The following is a 7365-nucleotide window of genomic DNA, read 5'->3' on the forward strand; positions in this document are numbered from 1 at the left end:
TGCCCAGGGACACGGAATAAGCCAGCAAAACCATCTGCCAAACTAAACATTATTTGTGCATGTGTCCGAACTCAAAAGTTTCCTGAGATAACGGAGATTGCGGGAGATTGGGGAACTTACAGGGGGAGATCTGTGTGTGTGTTTAACCCCTCCAGCGCATGATACACACTAACTAAAGCGCCCATCCACTCAGGGGAGTATTTCTGCACCGGCTGAGTTTTGGAGGCTGCCCAGAACATGCCCTAACTGCTAGGTTGGGACATTTGCAGTGGAGAGAATCAGCTTTCTGGGGGAGGGTTAAGCAACGTGCCCCCCCCGCCCCACATCCCAGTTCTCCCCTGCAAAAATGCCCCCAGGACCTACATCAGTGCTGCAAAGGAATCGCAAGATGGGGAGCTTCATTTTTTTCAGGGTTTTGACAACTCGGCTCCGTCCGTGGATGCAGAATGTGGTGGCCAGAAGCCATCGAAAGAATTTTCTCCCATGAATTTCTCTAATCCTCTCTTTTTTTTAAGCCACACATGGTAACATGACAGCCATCTCCAAGTATTTTAAAGGGCTGGTGCAAAGATGGAGCAAATCTGATTTCTGCCGCTCTGGAGGGCAAAACCCGAAGCAATGGGTTGAAATTAAAACAAAGGGATTTCAGTTAATGTTGTTGGAATCATAGAATTGGAAGGAAACTGAAGGGAAATTCTGCTTCTGCACATAACTGTGGCATTATGGGAAGTCTTGCTTCTTTTCTCTGGCATTCTGGGAAGTCTCGCTTATAAGCTTTTCTCTGCTTCTGCACACACTGTACAACCTGTTCCAAAGACCAAGACATTCCCTCATTTCCCTAGACTGCTCAGTTCATTTTAAGTTCAGGAAAAACACTATGACCTGTTCTCAATGCATAGCTGACCACATCTATGGAACTTGATTATTATATTCTTTCATGTTATGATCAATCATTAGTAATTGTTTTAGTCATGTTATATCAATCTTTAGTTATAATTTAATTAGGAGGTTTCATGCCTGTCTAGTTCCAGCTCAGTTTCCCAGCCTTTAATCTATTGGTGATTAATGTCTATACGTAATCCTCGCCTTGCACTTGTGTGAACCAATCAGCCTCTCACATGACACCTGCTACTCGTCTGTCGTGGTTTCATTCCAACAGGAAACCTGAGGGTTCATCTATCCAACCCCTTGCAATGCAGGAATATGCAGCTGTCCCATACGAGGATTGAACCTGCAAACTTGGCGTCATTGGAACCATGCTCTAACCAACTGAGATATCCAAAAGTTCCCTGGCGAAACAGTGGAACAGGCTGTCTTGCAAGGTGGGCTCTCCTTCACCAGAGACATTTAAGCAGAAACTAGACAATGGACTCTTTGCATGGTCGGGGTTGGGCTAGATGACCCCTGAGGTCATTTCCACTTCTGCCATTTTATGACCTAAAAGGTAAAGGTAAAGGGACCCCTGACCATTAGGTCCAGTCGTGGCCGACTCTGGGGTTGCGGCGCTCATCTCGCTTTATTGGCCAAGGGAGCCGGCTTATAGCTTCCAGGTCATGTGGCCAGCATGACTAAGCCGCTTCTGGTGAACCAGAGCAGCGCACAGAAACACTGTTTACCTTCCCGCCGGAGTGGTACCTATTTATCTACTTGCACTTTTGACGTGCTTTCAAACTGCTAGGTTGGCAGGAGCAGGAACCGAGCAACGGAAGCTCACCCCATCGCGGGAAGTCGAACCACCAACCTTCTAATCGGCAAGTCCTAGGCTCTGTGGTTTAACTCGCAACGCCACCTGCATCCCATATTTTATGACCTAGGATTTCCTAGTCTTGTGCTGCTTCTGGCAATGGAAGATTGCCACTATCTTGACCTCAGCACTACCACAAATAGACCTGAGTTAAGAGCACTGAGAGGCTACTACAGAGACTTCCTTCCAAATTCCGCCACCATTTCAAAACCCTTCTAATACTGCCTTGAGAAAGCTGTGCATGGAGTTATGTTCACAATTGCCCCCCCGCCCCCATTTCTCAATATCACATCCCAATGGAAATGGAGGCAACAGATCTAATTAGATGGGGGCGAATTTTGGAAAGGAAAAAGAGACGAAACCTAGTGTTAATGAGGTTGCTTCGGCTGAAATTACACCTCGGAAATTAACATCAAGGCCAATCATACATACATCCAGGGAATTAGGCTAAACCTTTCGTGAAATTATGTTCACATAGGAAAGAGGTACATGCATGAAAAGATCAGGCATATTTTATTGGCTTTAATTAAAATTCAGTGAATTACAGAGAATGGCCATAGCTCAGTTTGATGTTTATATGCTGGCGTTCTCAGGTTCAATCCCTGAAAGCAGGCTGGGACTGACCTCTCCCATAATAATTTGTTGCCTGCCCATCAAAGCAAGCCCCGCCATGGGTCAATAATGCAACTGGAAGAAGAGAGTTTTGCGGAGGCCAGATACAGAATGGTGAGTGAAGAAGTGTCCTATTTACCATCCTCTGGACCTCCTGGGAAAACTCCCCAAACCAAACCTTCCGTGCAAGGCCCAGGGATGGCTGGTGGGATCGGGCGGGGGCCAGTAACAGCCCCTCTAAACTCCCGGGCCTTCAGCCACTGTCTCGCCTGGCCAGCCAGTGCCACCAGGTCTGCCTGCTGCCAGCTGGAACCAGATGCCAGTCCAGTGTAGCTGACTGAGTGCAGAATGGGCCACAGCTGTGGGCAGTCAAAGTAAGTTCCATCAACCTTGGTGCCTGCCCATAAAAGCAAGTCTAGAGTCGGAGACTAGGGAGATGTTGGGATTGTGAGTGTGTGATCGGAGTTTGGGCCCTGGGTGAGTGCCAGGGTGGATGGGTGGAGCCCTGGGCGCCAAGGTGTGTCAAAAAGAGGTATGCATCTACACGTAGCTTGTGTTGATTGTTTTCTTGAGCATTTCCGTAACATTTGTTGCTGCTTTAGTTTTCTGTACACTGGTTAGGGAAACTTTTGCATATTAAGTGTTATAAAGGTAAAGGTAAAGGGACCCCTGACCATTAGGTCCAGTCGTGGCTAACTCTGGGGTTGTGGCGCTGATCTCGCTTTATTAGCTGAGGGAGCTGGCGTACAGCTTCCGGGTCATGTGGCCAGCATGACTAAGCCACTTCTGGCGAACTAGAGCAGCACACAGAAATGCCGTTTACCTTTTTGGTACCTATTTATCTACTTGCACCTCGTGCTTTCGAACTGCTAGGTTGGCAGGAGCAGGGACCGAGCAATGGGAGCTCACCCCGTCGCGGGGATTCGAACCACCGACCTTCTGATCGGCAAGTCCTAGACTCTGTGGTTTAACCCACAGTGCCACCCTAGTCCCTATTAAGTGTTATAAAAAAGGTCTAAATAAATTAAATGAATAAACTTGGAGGTCTATTGCCAGTTATAGTAGACAGCTTGGCTAACGTGATGTCAAACTGATCCCGATGCAAGTTTGATAAGTTGTTTTAATATACACATGTATTCTTCAATGAAAACATAGTTGAATTTGCTGAGAAATTTGACTCAATTTCATTTAGGACAAAGGTAAACACTTCAGATGAATCTTATCCAAATCCATTTGGAACCAGAAGCTAACACATTGCTACAACAATGGATTTAAACTTGGGCAATTTTAGCCCGAGGCACATTTTTATGGCCCCTTATCCAAAGGGAAACAGATATCCTCGAGCTTAAGAACTTTACTTAACAATTTAATCAATCAAGTTTTAGAAAGTTGTGGGAAATGCTGGCCCATGTGTTATTTTTCTTGGACTTGACTCTACAATTCCATTCAGCATTTTGAAGTCATTGCAATGTCCACCCCAAGAGACGTTCAGCTGCAAAGTTCTGTGAATGCCCGAGAAATTAGACATGAGTAATCATGCTTCAATAAACTTTTACGGCAGTGTTGGCTCTCCAAAGAAAATGTGACATCCGAAGAATGTAGGAAATTGCCTGCAGTGTTCGGTTTGTGATGAACCCATGCGTAGGATTACCAAGACTATCCAGAGGAATTGGGGAGGAAGTAAGATAAGAACATAAGAGCCCGTTGGATCAGGCCAATGCCCCAGCTAGTCCGGCATTCTGTTCTCACAGTGGTCAACCACAAACCCAAAAGGAAGACCTGAGTGCAACAGCACTTTTGGTTTCCAGCACCTGGTATTCTGGGACATGAGGCCTCAGCCAGTGGTGGTACATCTTGCCGATTAGTTTCCTACTTCAAAGGGAAGTGTGCCGAGTGCTGCCACAGGCTGTCTCGCCAGAGTGGTGCATGCTCTAGTTATCTCTCGCTTGGACTCTATGTGGGGCTACCTTTGAAGGTGACTCAGAAACTATAACTAATCCAGAATGCGGCAGTTAGACTGGTGACTGGGAGCGGCCACCGAGACCACATAACACCAGTCTTGAAAGACCTACATTGGCTCCCAGTATGTTTCCGAGCACAATTCAAAGTGTTGGTCTGACCTTTAAAGCCCTAAACGGCTTCGGCCCAGTATACCTGAAGGAGCGTCTCCACCCCCATCGTTCTGCCCGGACACTGAGGTCCAGCGCCGAGGGCCTTCTGGCGGTTGCCTCACTGCGAAAAGCCAAGTTACAGGGAACCAGGTAGAGGGCCTTCTCGGTAGTGGCACCCGCCCTATAGAACACCCTCCCACCAAATGTCAAAGAGAAAAACAACTACCAGACTTTTAGAAGATATCTTAATATTCTGTTGAAAGCCACCCAGAGTGGCTGGGGAAAAACAGCCAGATTTTTTTTTGGGGGGGGGGGGTTATAAATAATGACTTAATAATAAATAATAATAAATAATAATAAATAATATTGTTGTTGTATTTATTATTTGACCTATAAAGCCTTAAACGGCTCAGGCCCACAATACCTCAAGGAGCACCTCTTTCCATATGAACCTACCCAGACCCTGAAATCATCTCTGAGCCCCCCCCCCTTTGTGTGTCTCCTCCTTGAGAAGTCCAGAGAGTGGCAACACGAGAACAGGGCCTTCTCTGCAGTGGCTCCCTGTCTGTGGAATGCTCTCCCCAGGGAAGTTTGCCTGGCACCTTCATTATACACCTTTAGGCGCCAGGCAAAAATGTTCCTTTTGAACCAGGCCTTTGGTTGATCTGAATTACATCCTATGCCCTTTTAAAATGTGGCTCGGGGGGGGGGCTGTTACTGGGTTATTGTTTATATTTTGATTATATATATTGTGAACCACCCTGAGACCTCCGGGTATAGGGTGATATATAAATTCAATAATTGAATAAGAATACCAGCAAAATCTGTCACTTAAGGGATATCCTCCAGTTCACTTTTCAATATATAGCTCAGTCGGCAAAACATGAGACTCTTAAATCTCAGGGTTGTGGGTTTGATTCCCACATCGAGCAAAAGATTCCTGCATTGCAGGGGTTTAGACTAGATGACCCTTGAGGTCCCTTTCCAGCCCTACAGCTCCATGATCTACCCGAGAGGTTTTCTGTATCTGCACAGAATTGGGAAAAGAAATGAAACCAAGCAAAGTATACATGCAGATTGCAATCACAGAGGAAGCCAAACCAATCACTGAAATCCACGACTGTTATCTCAGCAGTAAAATAAGTATATTTCATTGCCTTATACATCGAAGGCCATAATAAATATACCATTACTTCTGCTTTCCACCCAGAGTTTCGGCTGTCACTGCTGGCAGCTGGCCACATAGTTCAGTGGTTAAATAATCGTATCACCAAGGTTGATAAAACGCATTTGCTTGTTTCAACATCTTTCGATCTCAGGTTACACCACAAAGGAAATGTTCAATGTTGTGCTTGGCTCTTTGTGGAGATGTAGCCTTTCCTTTATGAAACAGGCATGTGATTGGGATGGAATGGGGAAGGAACTGCCTGAAAATGAGTAGATCTACATCGTGGATCATGATTAATGTTATGCTTTATGGGAAAAGTGACCTTGAGTTTCTATTTATACAAATAGTTGCTTTTAGCGGGTTGTGTGGCTGTGCTTTCTTCCCTCTCCTTAACACTGGACTGAGAAAACTGTGGCCCTCCAGATGTTGCTGGCTCTTACTCTTATCAGCATCACTCAGCATGGTTTATTGTTGTTGTTTAGTCGTTTAGTTGTGCCCGACTCTTCGTGACCCCATGGACCAGAGCACGCCAGGCACTCCTGTCTTCCACTGCCTCCCGCAGTTTGGTCAAACTCATGCTGGTAGCTTTGAGAACACTGTCCAACCATCTCGTCCTCTATCGTCCCCTTCTCCTTGTGCCCTCAATCTTTCCCAACATCAGGGTCTTTTCCAGGGAGTCTTCTCTTCTCATGAGGTAGCCAAAGTATTGGAGTCTCAGCTTCAGGATCTGTCCTTCCAGTGAGCACTCAGGGTGATTTCCTTATAAATGGAGAGGTTTGATCTTCTTGCAGTCCATGGGACTCTCAAGAGTCTCCTCCAGCACTATAATTCAAAAGCATCAATTCTTTAGCAATCAGCCTTCTTTTTGGTCCAGCTCTCACTTCCATGCATCACTACTGGGAAAACCACGGCTTTAACTATACGGACCTTTGTTGGCAAGGTCTCTGCTTTTTAAGATGCTGTCTAGGTTTGTCATTGCTTTTCTCCCAAGAAGCAGGCGTCTTTTAATTTCGTGGCTGCTGTCACCATCTGCAGTGATCATGGAGCCCAAGAAAGTAAAATGGTTAGGAATTGGCAGAGTTGTAGTTCAACAGCTGGGTGGTCGTAAGAACATAAATTCCCTCCTAGATCAGACCAATGACCCATCTAGTCCATCATCTTGTTCTCGCAGAGGCCAGCCAGATGCCTGCAGGAAACCTACAATCAGGATTCAAACACAAGAGCTGTCTCCCTTCCTGTAGTCTCCAACAACTGGTATCAGGGTTCAAAATTAGCCAGGAGCCAGGCGCATTTGGCACTTGGCTACTTGCAACCAAGTGAAGATGCCTGGGTGCCAGGATGATGCCTGACATCTCCATCTGGAGGTGCATGGCTGGGGATCCATGGATCTGGACTGTCTGTATACACTAATAACCACATCCTGTGGAATTCTATCCATTCTATTTTATCTGCACAATCGGAATGAATTTCCGGAACCAAAATGCTTTTTCTGTGCAGCCTGAGCAGGCGCGGTGAACAATGTCATAGTTACCGTATTTTTTGCTCTATAAGACTCACTTTTTCCCTCCTAAAAAGTAAGGGGAAATGTGTGTGCGTCTTATGGAGCGAATGCAGGCTGCACAACTATCCCAGAAGCCGGAACAGCAAGAGGGATTGCTGCTTTCGCTGTGCAGTGATCCCTCTTGTTGTTCTGGCTTCTGAGATTCAGAATATTTTTCTTCTTCTTTTCC

Source organism: Podarcis bocagei, assembly GCF_964188305.1.
Source record: "Podarcis bocagei genome assembly, chromosome: 8".
NCBI lineage: Eukaryota > Metazoa > Chordata > Lepidosauria > Squamata > Lacertidae > Podarcis > Podarcis bocagei.